At 35.6% G+C, this 21,962-nt stretch overlaps 1 long non-coding RNA gene and 1 pseudogene across 1 annotated transcript in view; one reads left to right on the forward strand and one right to left on the reverse strand.

Moving 5' to 3' along the window:
• Positions 1 to 2,885: 2,885 nt before the first annotated feature.
• Positions 2,886 to 21,962, reverse strand: part of LOC147582513 (uncharacterized) — a 60,054-nt gene continuing 40,977 nt past the window's right edge. Inside the window, exon 4 of the long non-coding RNA XR_015248739.1 lies at positions 2,886 to 3,287. This is a non-coding gene — a long non-coding RNA (uncharacterized LOC147582513). The remainder of the gene's footprint in view (positions 3,288 to 21,962) is intronic.
• Positions 10,524 to 12,209, forward strand: LOC112869649 (Y-box-binding protein 1 pseudogene; annotated as a pseudogene).

The following is a 21,962-nucleotide window of genomic DNA, read 5'->3' on the forward strand; positions in this document are numbered from 1 at the left end:
TGAATGGGGGACATTTAGGTTATTGCCATGACAATTCTAATTGTTGGAACTTTATTCTTATTATGGTCTTTATTCAGTTGGATTCACCCTAACAGCACACATAGACGAGTCACTTTAATTCCTGGGCTGGTTTTGGAGAACATGCATCCAAGAATCATCATCTTTTTGTTGCGATAACAAAACACACGGTCAAGGGGGGTCTAAATGGAATTGCATTTTATAGGCATGCAGAGATCGGTATGAAGTAAGACATGCACTCTTTGACCCCTGGAGGCTCTCTCTGACAAATGATGGGGCTACATTTTAAATTACAGGAGATTCCAATTACTGTGAAATTATGGGGCTCTGTGAGCTCCCTCTATGGGCTAATTTAACGTCTGCAAATTATATTTCCTCTTCTTCCTCTTTTTTTTCTTCTTCCCATTTTTCCCCCAACAAAGCCTCTGTGTGGCCTCTGGGATGGGGCGGCCGCCTCAGGGCCCTGAGGTTGTGCTCCTTGGAGCGTGTGCAAGATGGCTGCCCCAAGGCTGTTTGAAGCTGGCGCGTTTGAAGCTGCCGCGCGTGTTTGAAGCTGCGGCATTTGAAGCTGTCGGGCTTGAAGCTGGCGCGTGTGTTTGAAGCTGCGGTATTTGATGTTGCTGAGGACGTTTGTAAATTTGAGACAGACTTTAATATTGTTAGACGGTAGGGGAGTCCTTTTCAACCCCCTTTTCATTTTTTTTTTTACTTGAACTTTTTAAAAAGTTTTATTTAACTTTTTTTTTTCCCCCCACGATTTTAACTACTTATGTCAGCCGAGGAATGCTGTGATTCACAGCCATTATTGTAAGGAGGCTGTTATGTATTTTTAGTGCTGCTGGGACCATAGGAATTCTTGAGTGGCTTTGACTGGATACAACAATGTGGAGAATAATCCCAACTGTGAAAAGTGCTACTGTGGCCACAGAACAGTACAGAATAATTTTGAAACAGGGCAGTCTCCTTGTTGCTTTTAGAAGAAGGCCGAGTGTGCCCGCTGTTGCATTTGCAAGATTGATGAGTGTGGAGGTAGAACAAATGTATGTGAGTAGAAGAAGTTGGGGATGCAGAGGTGTACGAATTAAATTCGCAGTGTTCCAGGAGCTAAGCATTTTGTAGTTTCTTCCTATTATTTCCCCCTCTAATTTCTGTAAGAACCAGGGAGAAAGGTGGATGTTATTATGAAACAATACCGTCAATCCTTTGGACAATACTGTAAAAATGAATGGTGCATTATATGGAGAGCATCTACTTTGAAAATGTGAGAGAGAAGGGAATGAGTATTGCTGCTCTTGGTAAAGGAAAGAAAACAGATGCTTATCCTGCGGTGTGTACATTGGGTTTGGGACACACTTTGCTTGGAGGAACCCTAGATGTAGAAGTGACAGAGATGGAGAAAAAATCGGAAGGAGCCATGAGTCATCAGATCCAAAATGGACTAGATGAGAAACGCTTTGGTTTGGATCCACATAATTTTCCACCTAATTCCCAGCCTGGCAACATCATGTACTTGCCTGGGGGGTTGATGAAATGACCTGTTCTAATGTTGTCCGCAGTTCTTCCCGGATGCATCGTTTGGGATAGAAAGTGCCTTTGATGGGCCTGCCATCAGTTTTTTTTCCCCCCTTTGGAAGTACAATGTTCTGTTCTGCTGATGATCATTCTTTTGAAAATTAAGTAACGGTTTCTTGACATTAGCTGTTTGACCGCGCTCGAACCTGTTTCTTTATGTGATCATCATTAATTTTCTTCATTGGGTAGAACTTAAATTCTCTAAAGTCTACATCTACTTTTCAGTCATATTTGGATTGTATATCTACCCAGGACTGAGGTGTTTGGTTCAGTATTTTGTTCATGTTAGCAAAGGTCTACAGTTCCTTCAGTTCACAGAAAAATCTATGTATTAAACCCGTATCATTAAAATTGAGTTATTGTCTCTTAATCTGGATGGAACTGGCTTTATTCTAATAAATAATTTAATTGTGTACTTTACCTGTTTAACTAAGAGTAAGGTGTTGTGTCTTGCACACCTTTGGAATGATGAAAGCATTTCCCATGTCTTCATAGAACGGATGATCTTAGACTTTATTTTCTTGCAAATACTTGTGTTTAAGGATTTCCCTTCATTGGTTCAACATTTCCTATTTGGTAGGAGTAGAAATGAGCTAAGTGTTTTCTTTTGTATTGTATAGATGCATTTTCTAGTCCAACTTTTCATTATCAGCTCCTGCAATTGTATTCCTTTGAATCCATGCGTCTTTTCCATTCTAGTAGCTAATCATCTTTTATAGTGTTGATATTTTACCAAATTGGTATTTTGAACTTCATAAGAACAACATTGATGTCATTCAGCGAGAGCTAAGGTCTTATAGACTCTCAGTCTAATGTACTAATAATCTATTTAACAAGTCATTTTATAAATAATAAGATATTAAAAACTAAGTGACATGGGACAGATACAGAAGTAGTGGCTCTGCACATTTGACTCATACTGTTTTGGAACTTTGTTACAAATGTTGATAACTCAAGGAGAGAGGACATGATACACATACAGGAGCTGACAGGTGCATATACCCGTGTATGTATATTTATTTTTTATTTTTTTATTCTAAAATCTTCCTGACCAGATCAGATTTTTTCATATTCCTCAACTTCTGTGACTCGTTTGATCCATATTATTGCTTTTTAAAGTTTAGACTTTTTGAAAAGATTTTCCTACTCTTCACCATAATTTGGTCTATACAGTCTAGTAATTTACATTTGGTGACAAAAGAATTGCTTGAGAATAGTTGAACATGCATGCTTAAATGAGGACTACATGCATTTGATTATACATTTGTGTAAGATAGCCAAAGAAAAAGAATAAATGTTGTAAAGCTGTTATATCTTTAATCAGTTTAATCAGTCAGGCTACATGTTCCACATCACTCTTGTTCCTTGCTGGTTTGTGCTAAGAAGTTACTTCTTATTTAACAATTTTTACTGTGATTTTTTCCACATACTTTTTCATGTTCACTCTTTTCATTTTGTTTAATTAAAATAAATTGCAGATAACTTTTCTTTTTAATAGATTTCCACACATATGTGCTTCTTTCAATAAACTCCACAAAATAAAGGCCATTAATCCAAATAATGATTTATCTTCCGTGGCTCTGTAGTTATTTCTCTTTTTCTGTCTTTAACTTGAGTGTTTTCTCCTGTATCTGTTTTCTCTGCCTCCATCAATGTTATTTTTCCATCCTACCATGATGAAGTTTATAATTTGGCACCTGTGGTAGAGAAATAGTAAGAGTATTCAATCCTGAGCTGGATCCAAGGTGAAATAGCATTTTCTACCACACAGCACTATGACCCATTTTTTGTAACTCTTAGTAACAGTGTCTCTGTTATAGAGCCAAGTTAGTCTTTAGCTATTCATCCATAATATCATATGGGCTTATTGATTTGATTTATTAATGGTTATGAGATTTGTTACAACCTCACGTTGGTTTTCCTTTAAATGTTTCATCAGTTATCCTCTTTTTAAGGCAAATGCAGATTAGAAATTTACACATAAAATGTCTATTTTTCTTTTGCATTCCTTTTTAAAATCAGCTTTATTGAGGTATTATTTACATACAGTGAAACTTATCTGTTTTAATGCATATTTCAATGAGTTTTGACAAATGTATATACTGTGTGACTAGCATCACAATCACCATATTGAACATTTTCATCATTGCAAAAATGTCTCTGCTACCCGTTTGAAGTCAATTTCCTACACTCACCCCCTGATCCCCAGCAACCTCTGATCTTCTTCTTTTTGCTATAGTTTTGCCTTTTTAAGAATTTGGTATCAATGAAATCACAGAGTGTTCTTTTGTGTCTAGCTTCTTTCATTAAGTGTAATGCTTTTAAATTTCATTCATGTTGTTGCATCATTAGTAGATTTTTCTGTGTTATTGCTGAGTAGTATTCTACTGTCTCGATACTCCACAATTTGTTTATCCATTTACCATTTGATGATCTTTTCTGTTCTTTCCAATTTGGGTGATTATGAATAAAGATGCTAGAAACATTTACATACTTTTTGTATGTGTGAGCCTAAGTTTTAATTTATCTTGGGTAAATATCTAGGGGTGGGATTGCTGAGTCATGTGGTACACATATGTTGAATTTTATAAAAAGAATATTAAAATTTTTTCCAGAGTGGATGAACTATTTTGCATTTCCACCAGCGATGCACAAGAGTTCCAATTATACATCATCATCACCAACACTTGGTGTTGTTAGTCTTTTTAATTTTAGCCATTATAATGAGTCGAGTATATATTTCTTGTCAATATTTTTTTCAATTGCAATAATTTACTTCTGTTTTACCAACTTTATTAGTATTACAATATCCACTTGATTGCATTATGCTTTTATTTTTTTCACGTGTTATATGCGTTATACACTTGTTCTTTTGAAGGCTATAAATATATTTTACTTCTTACTTTTTTTTAGTACTTAATAAGGTAAAGGATCTAAAATCCAAATACACATATAAGCAGACCAGAGTCTTGAGCAAGCATGTTAAATAGTTGATTTTTGTCTTTATTTTTTGAGAATGAGGAATACAATATTTGAAGAAGGTTATGTCTGACTTAAGACCCTGGGTATTTTTGGTGTCTATTTACTAGCACAGAAATTATAAATAGGATTGCATAGTTCAAAAATACTAGAACCTGATTTTTCAATAACTTAAATTTCTCAATAAATTTCCACACATCTTCAACAACTGAAAGATTCCTATACAACTCAGCCCTGCCATTTCCTAAAATGGCTCTGTTTTTATTCTGTGCCTCATTAGACAGCTTAGAGAACAGTGTACCATTGCCCGTTAAAGAAGCCACTTTTATTTAATCCAGTACCTACTAACATTTGTCAGAATTGGTGATTTTTTAACCTTTTTTTTTTTTTTTATAGCACTAACTGTTCTCAGATCTCCAGCTTTGTTCCCTGGATGTTAAAAAGACACATGGTCACTTTGTTAAAATCTTTCTTTAAAAATCCAGTGTAAATGAGAATCATCATCATCTCTATCACTCTATTCTTTTCCATCTAACAGTGTTTCATTTCAATATGTGTTGGAACTCTGATTTTTCTCACTAAAGCTCAGTTACTAGTTCAGGATTATTACTTGGCTAAGTAAGATTTCTTTCACTAAAAAGTTTATATAGCAATCAAAATTGAATGCTAATGAGTTGCATAGCTGTGAATTCCCTTTTCTCAAAGAACCATACCTTAGGAGTCAACCCTTATTTCAGAAAATGTTTGTAAGATGATCTTTAAACCTTGGTTAAAATATATTCATTCTCACATGTTATTTTGTTGAGTTCTGTGTTTGAAGGCAAATAGGATTTCTATACAAACTTCCCAGTTTTTTCAGATCATACTTAAGCAATATGATACTACAAAGTGATACTACAAGTTCAGTTGCTGCTGGAATCATTAATTAATCCAACATCTTGGGAAATTCATTCTTAGTTCACTGAAGGGCTTCCTGTTGGTGGGAGGTATTTTTCCATGTCACATTTTCTCATCTTTGTTGATTTTAAATCTGGTATTTTAGTAACTAAAGACATTGAGGATGTTTGCAGGTAATAGATTGAATAACAAAGCTAGAGAATTGTGGATATTTTTGGTTACTTTTTACTAACGGTTTTACAAATCAATTTCATTTTTCCCTATCTGTGTTCAGTTAATAATTTTAACCCAGACTGTTACATTTTTCCTTAGAAATACTGTGAAAACATAAGGGACTGGGATTTTTTTTTTTTGATATTTGGAAGAAAAAAATTGATGATAAAACAATATCAGAAGCCATTCAAGTTACAATTTTACAGGATTCACTGTACTGAAAATAAAGGAACACACTTTACAAAGATTTTCTTTTAAAAGTGGTTTAGTATGAAAATTCAGTGGTCATTTCTTAGTTTTAATCAATATTCCATACTCTAAAAACATCTGGGTTTTGTAGGTGAACTAGCTGGCTTAAAAACTGACTTAAACACTTCTTCAAACCTGATATTTATTTATTCCTTCAGATCCTTTGCATTTTGATTTCGGGCTGATTGAGAAAATCCCCAGTACCTGTTCTTAGGTCATCATTCAGTATATCTAATAAATCACCAAGTGCACAAATCTTTATGCTGGATTTATTTTTTTTTTCTGGAAAGTCAGACTGTGTTTTCTAAGGAACATGTACTGTGTGGATTTTTCTGGTGTCTAAATCCCAGCAACTAGGGGTAATTCTGAGTATTTGCTTATGCCCAAATCCCTAAAGAATTCTTGTATCTTACTCTTCCATAATGGATATCTTCTTAGTCCAGCCTAAATCCTCCCTGGCAATTTGCATCACAGGAACCCCCACATCTGTTGTATAGTAGGGTTGAATCCAAGGGAATTAAGCTCTCCCCTTAGGAGCTATTGCTGTCATTCATGCTACACAGAGGGGGGGCATTCCTGCCTTCTCTCTAACTCCAACCCCATTGCCTGGCCAGGAGAATTATTCTTAATAGTGTCTGATCCAGAAAATTAATTAACTATTTTAATACACAGTGCTTTTTAAATGTGATTTGGAACACTATGGCATCATCTAAATTTAAATCTAAATCTTTCAGTAGGAATTTTAATATGGGTGTTGTCTGATGATTTTTGATGAGATGAATTTTGAATTTTATTTTGAAATTATCTCTTATTTTAAGGAAAGGAAATCTGTGGGAGAATCTGTATTTACTTATTTTGCTGATTACAGATATTTGTCATAGTATACTTTTGATTATTTATTTGCCATCTTCTACTCTGGATTACTTCATCATTGTCCTTGTGAAAAGTTTATAGCTTATTTCTTCCAAATTATGTGTGTCAGAATTGATTTTAAAGTAACTTTTTAGAACAATTTTTTTGAGTGAACTGCTTTCATGCTAAGAAGTTAGAAAAATATATATATCGAAATGTCCCATTTACGATACAGTGAAAATACAAAATATCTTGATATATCATTAGCAAGAAAAAAACATGTGGGAACTGGATAATAAAAATGGTAAAAGTTTGCTGAGACCTAAGAGACAATTTTATCAACTGAAGATGAAATATATTAAATGTTGCCTGTTTTTCCCATAAGAATTCATAGAACTGCTATTACTTAATAAAACCACAGTGAGTTTTCTTTTTTTAATTTGCCATAGTAAGTCTAATATTTATCTCTTAATGAGCAGGGGCAAATAGCCAATACAATTGTCTTATAAATTATAAAGCTAGAATACTCATGACAGTGTCATTTTGACAAAACAATGGAAAAGAAGGAATATCAGGACAGATTCAAATATGTAAAACTTTATTGTGTTGGTATTATAAATGAATGGAGGAAGGTTGGATAGTTAAGAGGTGACCCAGGGACAATTGCTTAACACATATGGGGATAAAATAAATTAGATCCAGCCTCACCTCGTATCATATGTCAGTATAAATTCCATATGAGTTAAAGAGATAAATGTAAAATAAAAATATGAGATCTCTGGAAATTATAAAAAATAAAGTTGACTGGCTAATTTAGTAATGAGGAGTTTTAAGCATATAAAAAATTTTAAAAATCACAAGGGAAAATCCATAGATTTGACTACATGAAAAATTAATAATTTTTAAATCACAAAAACCAATACCTGGTAAAAAAATAAATAAATAACCTAAAAATACTATTAGCAGCAACTATTTCAGGTGCTTTTCACCTTTATGGACATAGAACTTGAAGGGGAGCAGATTTTGTCACCCCCAAATATGCCACTTTGGCATGACAATTATTTTGAGTGAAAGGCAATCAATCAAAACTCAGCAGGTGCAGGAAAAGCTCTTTACCTCCTTATTCAACTACTTAAACTTACATTGGAAGGATGCCTGTACCAGGAAGAAAGCTAGTACCAGAGATCCCTTTCTACCTAAGAAGCTTATCTACAACAGGGCAACTTCTGCTTTCCAAACTTCCCCTCTTATCTTTCTATAAAAGTTCTTTCTCCCCTCTGTGTCCCCAGATCCCTACCCCTTTCCTTAGTCCAGGATGTTATATATACCTCGATTAGCTGGCAGCTTCTAGAGTCTTATATTTATAGGGATTCTGTACATATGTAATTTTGTTTGTTTTTCTCCTGTTAATATGTCTTACATCAATTTAGTTATTAGACAAACTGAAGAACCTAGAAGGGAAGAAGGGAATATTGATTTTTCCACTATAGACTCTTAAGTTAATAAATAAAATTCAAATTGGAAAATGAACCAAGAACAAGTTTCAGATGAGTCATAAAAGAAGAAATTTTAACATAGTTAAAAAAAGTTAGCTTAACTGGAAATCAAAATTATGCCCCCATTAATACACCACTCAGAATTAACCAAAATATTTTGGTGAATATTCTTCTAGTCTTTGTGATCTATCATATCGATATCTACCCATTAGCTGATTTATTGATTTATCTATCCATATATCTACTACCCTGTATCTAACTTTCCATCAATTTAGCCCTATCCACTCATACATAAATGTGACATGTACTTGATAAACATATTTTTCTAAAAGGGATCATACGGGACACATTGCTTTTAGCTTTTTTCCATTTATTATATTTTTAATATCTCACCATGTTATTATATTTTCTTCTGCAACATAGTCAATCTTTGTTAATATTACAGTGTGTGGATATACCATGACTTACTCGACCAAGTTCTCCTACTGGGTATTTACATTGTTAATGGTTTTTCAGAAGAGATGGCTGAACATCATTGCACACATCAGATTATTTCCTAAGGGTAAATTTGAAAGGTTGGATTTGCAATATGCAAATATTTCAGGCTTTTGTTGCATGTTCCCAAGCTGTTCCTCAGAAAGATTTGAACTTTTACCTTTCCACCAGCAGTGCATCAGAGCAATTATTTCTCAAACTCTTGGAAGCATTAATATAGTTAACATTTTATGTAAGTTAAATAGATTGGCAATATCTTATTATTCTTTCACTTTGCATTTTTGTTTACTAAAGTGATAAACTTTTTTATGTGTTTATGGCCATTTTCTTCTTTTGTGAAATTTCTAATCATGTCATTTTTACCCATTTTCTATTGACAGTAATCTCAGTATTGATTTTTTAAACAATTTTTTAAGTTTATTTATTTACTTTGAGAGAGAGGGAGAGAAAACATGTGAGCAAAGGAGGGGTGGAGAGACAGGGAGAGAGGGAGAATCCCAAGCAATTTCTGCACTGTTAGCACAGAGCCTCATGTGGGTCTTAAACAATAAACCACAAGATCATGACTAGAGCTGAAACCAAGAGTCATTTGCTTGACCAACTGAGCCACCCAGGCACCCCAGTATTGATTTGTTTTACATTTGTACTCAAATTAAAAAATTAAAAATAAATAGAAACTTAAAAAAAAACATAAAAGTTATGTTGATATTTAGGGTAAATATGCCTTGAGTTATATAGGTGTTTTTTAATATACAGAAGTTTTTTAAAAAGTTCAATCAAATCTGTCAGTTTTTTTCTGTATAATTTCCACTTTCAGTGATGTGATTATGAACTCCTAACAGATATCAGATCATATTAACTTAACTAAAATGAAAGAATATTTTGATTCATCTATTCCATTTTTCTGCAAGTTTATAGTTGAATCTTTCATTATGGAAAGCATGATGAATGGAATATTTTATCATAAAGCCTTAACGGAAAACTTGGGACCACTTGATTTTTAATTAAAATGAATTCTGTGGAAAGATTATATTATAAATATGACTTCCCAGTGACTTCTCTTAGTACTAAAAATTGGGCTTATTGGAAGGGTTGAATTATACTAAGATCTTACGGAAGTTAGATATAATTATTTTTAATGCTAATGTTTCTGTGCATAGAATTTTTTGTGTATACAATTATTCTGGGTTTGAATAAGTAACAACTCCCCTGGGTTTTTGTTTTGGGAGGTAATTTTGTTCCTGAACATTTAAATTTGGAAGGTTTAATTTATCCTGAAGATTCTGCTTTGATTTTAGAGGAGCAGGTCTATATTGGTCAGGTGAGAAAAATCTCAGGAGCTGAAGGAAAGCGAGCTAAGTGATCAGTACTGAATAAGTAAATTGAGAGCATATTATTACTGCTATGGATTAAAAGGTCTTATTTGGGTTCCTGGACCCAATTCCAATGTATGTGTGAGGGCATCCAGCACAACACCAAGCAGTCTTTAGAAACCAGCAGGGTATCTGAGAATTCAACTGAATTCTGACATTAATTACCCGTAGATAGCACCATATTCCACAGGTTGAGGGCTCAGTCCTGTGCAGTACCGTCCTCCCCAACCCCACCCCTGCTCCAAACCATCACTTCAGACTCTAGTCTCCAGTCACGCTAAGCCCAGGCTGTTGCAGGAGCAGAGAGAAGATCCCAGATGGCTCTGAGCAGCCCCACCACCACCACTGGCAGAGTTACACAACCCAGTAGGAGCCGCAGATGCCACAGCAAGCCCCAGTTACCTTCACTGTGACCATGAGCAGGGAGGAGGACACCCAGCAGCGCCTGCTGCCCTGCCCTCAGGAGCTGCAGACCCCAAGCCCAGCACCTCTTCCTCAGAGTGGTGTGGGGGGTGGAGTCCAGGGAGCCTCATTTTGGGTGGTGCCTGCCAACTGAGATAAAAAAGGCATTGCAAGGAAGATCTTGGGAATAGTTAAATGGTTCAATGTAAGAAACGGATATGGTTTCATGAACAGAAATGACACCAAAGAAGATATATATTTGTATACCAGACTTCCGCAAAGAAGAATAACCCCAGGAAGTACCTTCTCAGTGATGAGGGACCATAAGGCAAGCTGGGGGCCAAGCACAAGCCAGCATTACCACCCCTGCCCCCACCCTGAGATGGGAAATGTGTGACATTCCTCAGGCACTCCTGGCTGCCCAAAGACAAAGGAAAGGACAGAAAACAAATGGTTAAACTGATAGAGTAGTAAATTATAAGAAAAAGGCAATCTTATCAATAGCCTAATCTCCAAAAACCTATAGACTCAGTTTCCTGGAGTGCCAACATCACCCTCCCCTCCATAGTGATGTGGGGAACAAAGGCAGAAGGAAATGGCAGAGAAAATTGAATTTCCTTATAACCTGCAGCCCATTGGCAAATACTTGAGGCAGGCAGAGTTCTCCAGGAACTCCCTACTGTCTTAATGTTAATGCTTTGTTGGAGAGAAAAACAGCCTTAGTTTGACAATAGCTAGGCCTCCAGTAATCTGTGAATCTTTAGCATATGAAAATATCTTTGTAAACTTCCCTTTTGACTTTACCTCCTCTGGCCCTGTAGTATATAATGAGCCACTCTTCACAATCCCAGTTAAGCTCTTCCTGCCCACGGTCCTGTCCCTGTACTTTAATAAAATCACCCCTTTTGCATCAGAGACGTCTTCAAAACTTCTTTCTTGGCCATCAGCTCCAAACCCCATGAACCCCATCATCACCCCAAAACCTCACCATCAGCATAGGAGATGGAGAGACTATAGAGTTTGATGTTGTTGAGGGAGAAAAGGGTGCGGTTACAGCAAATGTGACAGGACCTGGAGGAGCTCCAGAGCAAGGCAGGAAATACTCAATAGACCATAACCTTTAAGATGCTCTCCATGTGGCAGGGGTCCTCCATAAAATTCCCAGGAGAATTTAGCAGAATAGGGAGAGTGGGGAGAAGAACATGGGACAGGAAAATGCTCCCGAAGGCTAGGCCCAACAGCGTTGCCCTGCTGCAGGCAAGGGTTCCCAGTTTACTACCATACAGAGACCCTGTGCACTTCAACCCACCACAGTATCCCAACTCTCCTGTGGAGGGAAGGGTGATGGAGAGAGCTGACAAACAGAGTGCAGGGGAACAAGGTAGGCCAATGATACAGAATATGTATCAGGCTACAGACCACGATCCTGCAGGGGTCCTCCACACCAAGGACAGCTGGAGAGGACAGCAATGAAGAAAATAAGGAAAATCAAGGGCATGAGACCCAAGGTCAGCAGCCACCTCAACACAGGCACCTCCAAACTTCAGTTCCCAACATGGACACCCAGAAAACCCTAAATAACAAGATGGTAGAGACAAAAGTAGCTGATCCAGCAGATAAAAATTCATCCCCTCTGGAGGCTGAGCAGGGCCCAGCTGAGTAAATGTGGGCTTACCACCATCCGGTTTAGTCATCCAACAAGAATTGCATATGAAATTCCAACAACAAATGAACAAAAGATTGGAGCTGAAGACCATGGTTGCTTTTTGCCCATTGACTACATTAATAGAACTATCTGCATTATCTATGCAGCATGGGGTTTTTATTATTTTTACCTAAGGACATCTGTCTTTTTGGTAATGACAAAAATTTTTTTGTTTTTAAATAGAAAGCCTGTTTTTTCTCAATACACCTCTAAAGATTTTTAAATTCTTTCATATGTGGTCAAGCTGAGATTTTTTCAGAACCTCATTTTTAATTTCTTTTATTTAAGCTGCTGCACTGATTTTTTTAATGTTTATTTATTTATTTATTTTGAGAGAGAGAGAGAGAGAGAGAATGAAGGTAGAGAAGCAGAGAGAAGGGGAGAAAGAGAGAGAATCCCAAGCAGGCTCACATTGTTAGAGCAGAGCCTAGATGCAGGGCTGAAACTCACAAACCATGAAATCATGACCTGAGTGAAATAAAGAGTCTGATGCTTAACCAGCTGAGCCACCAGGCACCCTTCATTTTTAATTTCCAATAAAAGTTTGCAACTTGATTTTTTTCAAAAAAGTCAACAAAGGGCAAGTGCCTGTTAATAAAGATCTTAAATATTACTAAATAGTAGTAGTAATAATAATAATATAATAATAATAATAATAATAATAATAATAAATTTCCTAGAGCAGTTCACAGAACTCAGGAAACCCTTTTACTAACTATATTATTGCTGATTTATCATAAAAGGATGTAACTCAGAAACAGCCCCATAGAAGAGATGTGTAGGCAAGGGCACAGAGCTTCTATACCCTTTCCATGCCTCCAAGTGTCCCTTTTTCCCAGCACCACCATTTGCACATCAACCCTGAAGCTCTGTGAATTCTGTCCATTGGGTTTTTATGGAGGCCTTATTACATAAGAATGATTGATTAACTCATTGGCCATTGGCAAATGATTTAACTTCCAGCTTCTCTCCCCTCCCAAGAGGTCAGCAGGGACAAGACTAAAATTTCCAACCCTCTATGACAAGGTTGGTTCCTCTGGTGACCATCCCCACCCATCCTTAGGTAATGTAGGGGTTTTCCTAAAGTCGCCTTGTTAACATGACAAATGACACCTTTATGGCACTCAGCACTCAGGAAATGCCAAGAGTTTTAGGAGCCTCTGCTGGAAATGGGGACAAGGACCAAAAATATACATTTCTTATAAATCTCAGTATCATAGAAGTTTACTCCTATTATTGGGGAATTTACAATGTAAAGTTATAATAATCAATAGGTTAGTGAGGAAGCACAATCAGTATGCTTGGATTGTTTTTTTTTTCTAAGCTATACAATTCTTCCCCTCCATTTTACTGGACATTTGTGAATTACTAGCCAGCCTCCTGTGTGTTTGCTTTTAAAAGAGTATGAGTATCAATGTTCTAGCACTGAAAACAGTGCATTTTTATTGCCTGGATCCTTTTAAAAATGCAGATTAGATTCAGTAGATTTTGTTTAAGGCCTGAGATTCTGCATTTCTGTCAAGTTTCCAGGTGACATCACTGTGCTGGTTCACGGTCTCCTCTTGAGTAGCAAAGGTTGAGAAATCTGGATTGATTCTTCTGGTTCTGTATAAATAGAGTAGTAGGCAAATGCATGAAATAGTAAAATTTCAATACAGTGCATAGTTGAACACTTTGAGGATCAAGTGAAGTCCATTATCTTGATTTTAAAGGATCATGATAACTTGTAGGTTTCAATTAGATGATGGCAGCTGTTTTCTGGAGAAACAGGTGGGACAGACATAATGGGGCTGGTTTGAGTAATAAGGTCTTCTTTTTTCCTTTCAACTTCATTGAGATATAGTTCATATACAATGCATATAAGTATTTCTTGAGCCTTACATGGATATAAATTCTTAGCCATCCAGTGTTAGAAATAACCAGCATTAATAAGGAAACATTCTGAGCCACTACCAACTCTATGGAACTAAACAATGTTTTTTTCTTTTTTGCTACTGATCTGCTTCCTCCGATGGGAGTTAGCAAGAAATAGCACTATGCATTCCTAAGCACACCTTTTCTTGGCTTCCCTTCAAAAGAGAAAGTGAGTATAAGGTTGGCTCTGAGCTTTTCTGGAACCCTTCACGTGGGGTTGGTAACACAACACATCCAAAAGAACCTGGTAAGTCAGATCAAGTATTTGTGCTGAAAACCAAGGGGCAAGCAGAAGGATGACAGGAGCCAGAGCTGGAGGCTATGGGTGGGGATGGATCACCCAACAGATGGCCAAGGTCCATGAAAGCAAGAGCACATGCCAAAGCTGCAGTGGGTAGACTGCAGACAAAATTTAGACCTTCAAGACTGACTTGTATTCATCGTTTGGGCACATGTGTGTTTTTTTCCTGATTATAACAATAAATCATGTTCCATGTAGAAAATATGGAAATAGAAAATATAAAGAGGAAAAGCCTATCATTAAATCATATCATCATAATATTGCATAATAATGTAATTGTATCACTGTATGTATAGTTACATCCTTTTTTAAAATTACCTTTTTTCAAATATTTGGTGAGGAGATGAGGTCTTAAGTGTTATGAGGTATAGAATCCTTCAAGAACTGAAAGTTAATGACATATATAAAAACTGGGTGAGTTCTATACCTCTAGAGAGAGAAGCCTGGTGCTTCACGTCTCTGTGTTCCATCTGTCATAGGCATTGCTGAGAGTGCTATTTGGAGAGAGGCAGAGACACATCATTCAGGGCAGTGTTTAGCTGCTAGCCCAGATTTTGCCAAAAAATTCTTGACTCCATTTTTGCCCAGTTTAGGGTCTCAGACTCAGCTATGTATTTGATATAGAATAATGAACAATTTTGAAATATGTTTGGCTATGACTGCATTAGAATAGTAGTTCATATTTCTCTTTTCTCAAACTAGCAAATGTCATACGGAGTCCAGAGAAAAGTTGACCAACATGTCTAAAAGAACAGATGTCCTTAACCAATGCTTTATTCTCTTAGAATATTAGCTGCAAAGGTAACATAATCCTTCTCAATATTTTTGTCATATTTGGATTTTTTTTTGGCTGTCCATGAAAATGAGTTGTTGGTATTATTTGTGATCTTTGATATTAAAGGAAAACAGTATTTTGTAGACTTTGAATCTTTTCTTATGTTTTACAGTTTATAACGAACATTTTTAAAAGCGCCAAGCTAGGTTAATGATCAAACTGCTAAAGAATGGCTCCACAGGATGCCTCACCTCTGAGAAAGACATTTTGTGCTAAATTTATAAGGTTCTATTTTGTGGAGCACCAAAAAGGGTCATTTTCAAGTGAGCAACCCTTTTAATCTCAATTTTGCCATCTGAAAACCACTTAAGTATTGCCCAGTTCAAGGGCATACATTATAGCCCATCCCAGGTAATATAATTCACACTATTTCTCGAGTACTACAGTGTATGTTCTTTCCTTTGAAAAAAAAATTATACAATATATCTGATGACAGACAGGTCCCAGTGCAAACTTTACTACAGATGAGAGATTACTGTATAGTTTCTTGGAATGCACGCTCTCAGAGGGCAGCTGGGGAAGATGGATGTGTCTTCTCAGTTCTTTTGGTTTCCTAGGAGGTTGGTGTACAATGTGGAAATTCACCATGTCTGTCTACTTCAGAGAAATGCTCATTATACTTATTTTATTTCTCAAGATGTTTCTCCCGTGCTTAGATAAATGGAGTTTTTCCTGTGCCAGTGGGAGCTCTTCTAAATAAGTTCATTACTTATTTAGACAATGCACAGATAAATTGATTTCTTTTTTTCTTTTTTTTTTCTTTTCTTTTACTTCTCCTTTTTTGGAACACAGCCATGCTCATTCATTTAGGTATTTTCTGTGGCTGCTCTTACACTAAAAAAGCAGAGTTGAATAATTGAGATAGAGATCTTTTGAGTTGCAAACTGTAAAATATTTGCTTTCTTGCTCTTTATGGAAAAAGTTTGCCAACCCGGTATAGAGAGGGATGGCATAGAGGAGATGATTATTGAGCCATCCACTTCTTCACCCATTAACTATTATTCATCTGACAAATGTTTGAGGTCTTTATCATTTAAGCCAATGGAAAGAAAAGAGGATCTTGACCATCCTTCTGATAATCTGCAGAATAGATAGATACCCTGTACCACACTTGCAGTGAAAACACTTAAATTTAAAGGTAAAATAAAACTTAATTTACATTGCAGAGCTACCAAGAAATATTGGTTTCCTCAGTATTAAAAAATATTGTAATGGTGGGAATCCAGATGAGTAAGCCAGTACTAAAAGTGACTTTTGCCTGGGAGGCCTTTGCATAACTAATGATTTTGATCTTTGGTGTTGATGTTCCTTGCCAGGTGCGTAGGAGTCAAAATAAATCTGCTGCCTGCATAAGGCAGGATATCTTTTGGGAGCCCATTGCGTGACTTTGGTAACCTTGAGTGCTGCTCTTTCAGTTTAGGAGTGAACTAGAAATAAACTCCCATAAAGAGGAAGCATTTTCTATACGAGCTTTAATAGTAGGACGAGAGGGTTGGAGGAACATCTCTGAGACTTCATAGCACAAACCAGCCTTGCTTGAATCTGGATAAATATATCCTTTGTGGAAAAAATGAAAACAAAGCAAGCAAATAGAAACACCTCATGCAAAGAATTTATATTAAAGCAGGACCCCGTTGGAGTTTATGGAGATAGACGGAAGTACTCTTTGAAGGAAATTACTTTCAATTCTGGCCTCAGAGAATTCTCAAAGATCAAGTTACAAAGGAGGAGAGTGAATAATCAAAAATTAAAACTTGCACTACACACAAGGAAATAGATCACCATGACAGCCAGCAGAGACAAGGCGTAGCAACATTAAACCTGAAAAGAGTTCTGATAATGAATTTATGCAAATATAAAATAAAAACATTATACAAATATTCAGTACAAATATGTTTAATATGTTTAAAAGTTAGGTAGGAGGGGTGCCTGGGTGGCTCAGTCGGTTAAGCATCCAACTCTTGATTCCGGCTCAGGTCATGATCTCATGGTTTGTAAGACTGAGGCCTGTGTTGGACTCTGCACTAACAGCATGGAGCGTTCTTGGGATTTTCTCTCTTCCTCTCTCTCTGCCCCTCCCCTGCTTGCACATGCACTCTTTCTCTCTCAAAACAAACAAAGAAACAAACAGTCATTTAAAACAATTGGGGTAGGAAAATATGAATAAGAACTATAAAAAAGATCAAGTATATTTAAAAAAACCTGATGTTAATATATTATTCACCATTTGAAAAAATTTCAAAAGATGGGCTAAATAGCAAAGTATATAGAGTTAAAAGGAGTTTTAGAGAACTGGAATATCTGAGGAAGTCATTCAGAAAATAGCACAGAAAGATAAATGAAAGAATAAAAAATATGGAGGAAAGTAGGCTGAGAGATGTGTTATGAGGAGGAAGAACCACATATATCTCCCTGGATTCCTAGAAGGGAAAAATGGAATGTAGAAGAGTCATTGCTTAGAGAAATAATGGGAAGGAATTTCCAGCACTGATGGAGAATGCTTAATTTTCAGATACAGAAGTCTAAAAGGATAAATACAAATAAATCCATACCTAGAAATCTCAAACCTGGAACCTGCAGAACACCAAAGCCCAGAAAATATATGCAAAAGCCCCTCAGTGAGTGAAAACAGTTTACACACAAAACAAAGATGATTAGACTAAGCAGACATCATAACTAGTAATGAAAGGTGACAAAGAGTGTGGGATCATGTTTTTAAACACCATACAGAAAATAATGATCCACCTGCAATTTTCCAAAAACCTTTCCTTCAAAAACAAGGCAACATGAGGAAAATGCCTGAGAAATACGAGTGAGAGAGTTTATCACCAAGAGTCCCTTTCCAAAGGGAATTCTAAACTAGTTCCTTTAGAAAGGAAGTCGAATCCCACTTGGAAAATCTAAGATACCAAGACACAGTGAAAGGGCGGGGGGAGGGAGAGAGAGGGATTGAGAGAGAGAGAGTTTGTAGAAAAATCTAAACATTGACTCTATAAGTCTAATTTAAAGATATAATTACTCGAAATACTACCACCAAAATAGTATTTGTCTGGAGGAGGTGATGGGAGTTAAAGTGTTCCAAGGTTGTTGTAAAGTTTGGGAGGCATTAAAGAAGATTGATTATCTTCACTTTTTAAGTTAAGTATGCTTATTAAAATTAATAAGGTAACCATTAAAAGTCAAATGTGTAGATCTAAATTATATGGAGAATTGTAATGAGATAAATATCAACCAATACCAAACCTCAATATAAAAGTCAATGATTAAAAACAAACAACAACAGAAAAGGATAAATAGAAAGTACCAAGTAAAAAAAGTAAATATATAGTTTACACAATATAGATGAACAAACTTTGTAGCTAAAAGACAAAATGGATTAAACTCATTAGGAAGAAAAGTAATGAATTAAAAAAAACAAACCCATAGATTTCTGCCTTAAGTAAACACATAAAAACCTAAGTTATAAGAGAGGAAAAGATGGACTAGGCAAACATTAACTAAAGGAAGCTGGTCTAGACATGGTCATACAAGATAAAGCAATTTAAGGCAAAAAGAAAAGACATGGATATAAAATGGGTCAAAACATTGAAAGTTTCACTTAATTAGAAAGATACAAACATTCTAAACTTTGTGTGTCCAAAACTATAGCTTCAAAATATACAAAGCAAAAATTGGTAGAACTACAAGAAAATATTTGGTGATGTACACCAATATAATAGGAAATTTGAAAACATCTCTTTAGGAGTTTACATTTCAGACGGAATTGAACAACACAATGAACAACTTTTATGGAAGAAATATATAGAGAATACCATACTCAATAACTGGAAGATATACAGAAAAGTTTCCAAGTTTGATCCAATATCAATGTCTAATAAAAAAATTAGAAAAAGAGCTTAAAATAAGTCCAGAGATACTAAGAGAAAGGAAAAAAAAACATACATAAGAGGTCTAATTAATAAAATACTAAAAGAAGAAATAGGGGAAAATCAACAACACTAAAGTTCGTTCTTTGAAAAGACCAATGGAATCAAAAGCCCTATGAAAAAAATGAAAGAGGGCAACAAATAATATTAAGAATGATTACAGAATTAAAACTCATCAAGATTTAAAAAGATAATAAATGGACATTATGAACACCTCTATGGAGCCAAACTCCAGACCACACGAAAGGCAAATACCTAACATAAATTACCAAAACAGGCTAAAAAAGAAATAGAACATATGAACACTCTATATCCATTAGAAATTTTATCAGTAGTTAATCTTCTCAAAAATCATCATTACCACATAATTTTACTGGGATTTCTTACCAAAGTTTTAAGCAACTGAAGATTCCAATCTTACAAGATTCAGATCAGAGAAAAAAAAGGAGTCTATTCCCCAACATATTTTTGATACAAAGACAGTATAAAAAAGGACAATTGTAGACCAATTTCACTATAAATTAGTTGTAAAAACTTAGAATGAATTGAGTAATGTATAAAGGAAATTTCTTAACCAGACAGTCTCTGCCAAAAAAAATAATAACATCATATTTGATGGTGACATATGGAAAGCTTTTCCCTCTTCCTCTTCCTCTTCTTCCTTGTCTTCTCCTACTCTTCCTCATTCTTCTTCTCCTTCCTTTTCTGCTTCTTCTGCTCCTTCTCTTCCTCCTCATTCTTCTCCTTCCTTCTTCTCCTTCTCCTTCTCTTTCTCCTTCTCCTTCTGCTTCTCTTCCTCCTCCTCTCCCTCTTCCTCTTCCTCCTCCTGTTTTTTGGTATGGACCTGTATAATGTGATTTTAATTGTGTATGAAGAGCAGTGGTTAAGAAGAGCCAACATATTCCCACAGAGGAAAAAAAGGATTCAGGGACGAGCCCTACCAGATACTAATTTTTATTATAAAGTTACAGTAATTAAGATATATGGTAGTTTTATGACTTAGTTAATAGAACAGTAGAACAGAAGAGAGATGCCAGAAAGAGACTTCCAATTCCTTTAAGGCAGCACTGGCATTGCAGATCAGAGGTGGAAAGTATTGACTACAGGAGTTGCTTCAAGACAATTCCTTGTCAACTTGGTAAAAAATGAAACCCTTTCCTTACATCATTCCCTATGTCACACTATATAAAAAAAAACAGTTCCATGCATTACAAACCTTAAATATGAAAGGCAATTTCTAATTTTTTGGAAGATAATATAAGAGAATATATTTATGCTCTTGGCTTAAGAACATTTTTTTTTTCTTTTGAGAGAGAAGAGAGCACAAGTAGGAGAGGGGTAGAGAGAGAGGTAGAGAGAGAATCCCAAGCAGGCTCCATGCTGTGCATGGAACCTAGCCGGATGTGGGACTCAATCTCATGATTGCAAGATCACTGCCTGAGCTGATATCAAGAGTTGGTCACTTAACCAACTGAACCACCCAGGAGTCTCAGGAAAGATTTCTTAATGATAATACAGAATTAGCAAATTACAAAGGCAAATTTGACTTCACAAAAATTGTAAATAGCTGTTTATGAATAGAAATAATTAAAGTGAAAATAGGCCACAAAATGGGAAGAATGTACTATCATATATATATATGCATTGGTAAAGGATTTGAATCTGAAATATACAAGTATATTCTACAAATTTATGTGCAAAAGCCAAATAATGCCAAAGAGAAGATGGATGAATAACCTGACTACGTACTTCACATTAAAGGATACATGGCTAGCAAGCAAACAAAAGAAGTGTGTGACTTCATTAGCAATCATGAAAACACAAATGAAAGGACAATTGCATTTCCAGTTGCCAGATTGGTAGAAGTTAAAAAAGTCACAGTGTCTCATGTTGGTCGAGATGTGGAGCAGTGGGAACTTCCATACAATGTATTTGAGAATGAAAGTAGTTAAAATCACTTCAGGAATCCATCTGTATTATATAAGAAAATAGAACATGCAAATTCCATACAATCAACCACTATGTGCCCGACAGAAATATTGTACATGCATAACCAGAGATAGGTAAAAGATAACGGATAGATACCTTGTTTATAATTGCAAAAAACAAGGGAAATATCCCAGATATTCATTGCCAGTAGAATGGATAAATGAATTTTGATATATTCATGAAATGCAATATTATGCAGCACTGAAAATGATTGTGCTACAACTACATGCATCGTCACAATTAAATCTAAAAAGCATAATATTGAATGAGCAAACCAAGGCGTAGATTATGTCCAATGTGATTTCATTAATAAAACAAAACATAACATGCAGGATCAAATAACGTCATACTTAGGATAAAATATACATAAGGTAAGGGAATGATACAGACTAAATTCAGGATGGTGGTTACCTCTGAGTGTGTGTCACTGACATTGATGTGATCAGGAGGTGGCTTCAAAAATGTCAATAATGTTACTTTGAAGCTGGGTGGTGATTGTATGGCTGCTTGTTTTATAGTTATTTTTCATTTATATGTTATTCACATGTTATACATATGTTTCAGTGTATGCTTAATTTTAAAAAAAGGAGAAAAAGGACTGCTTAGTTGATTTTAGAGGATTTAATAATTCCAGTTATAGTCTCTTCTGCTATGTATGTACTTCTGTAACATTAATTAGCTCTTATACAATTTGTAAACATGGAATGATATCTATTTAGAATGGAAATTACGTGGGCTTATGTGCA

The sequence above is a fragment of the Puma concolor genome, chromosome A3, assembly GCF_028749965.1.
Source record: "Puma concolor isolate L17-30 chromosome A3, mPumCon1.1.hap2, whole genome shotgun sequence".
In the NCBI taxonomy this organism is placed as follows: Eukaryota; Metazoa; Chordata; class Mammalia; order Carnivora; family Felidae; genus Puma; species Puma concolor.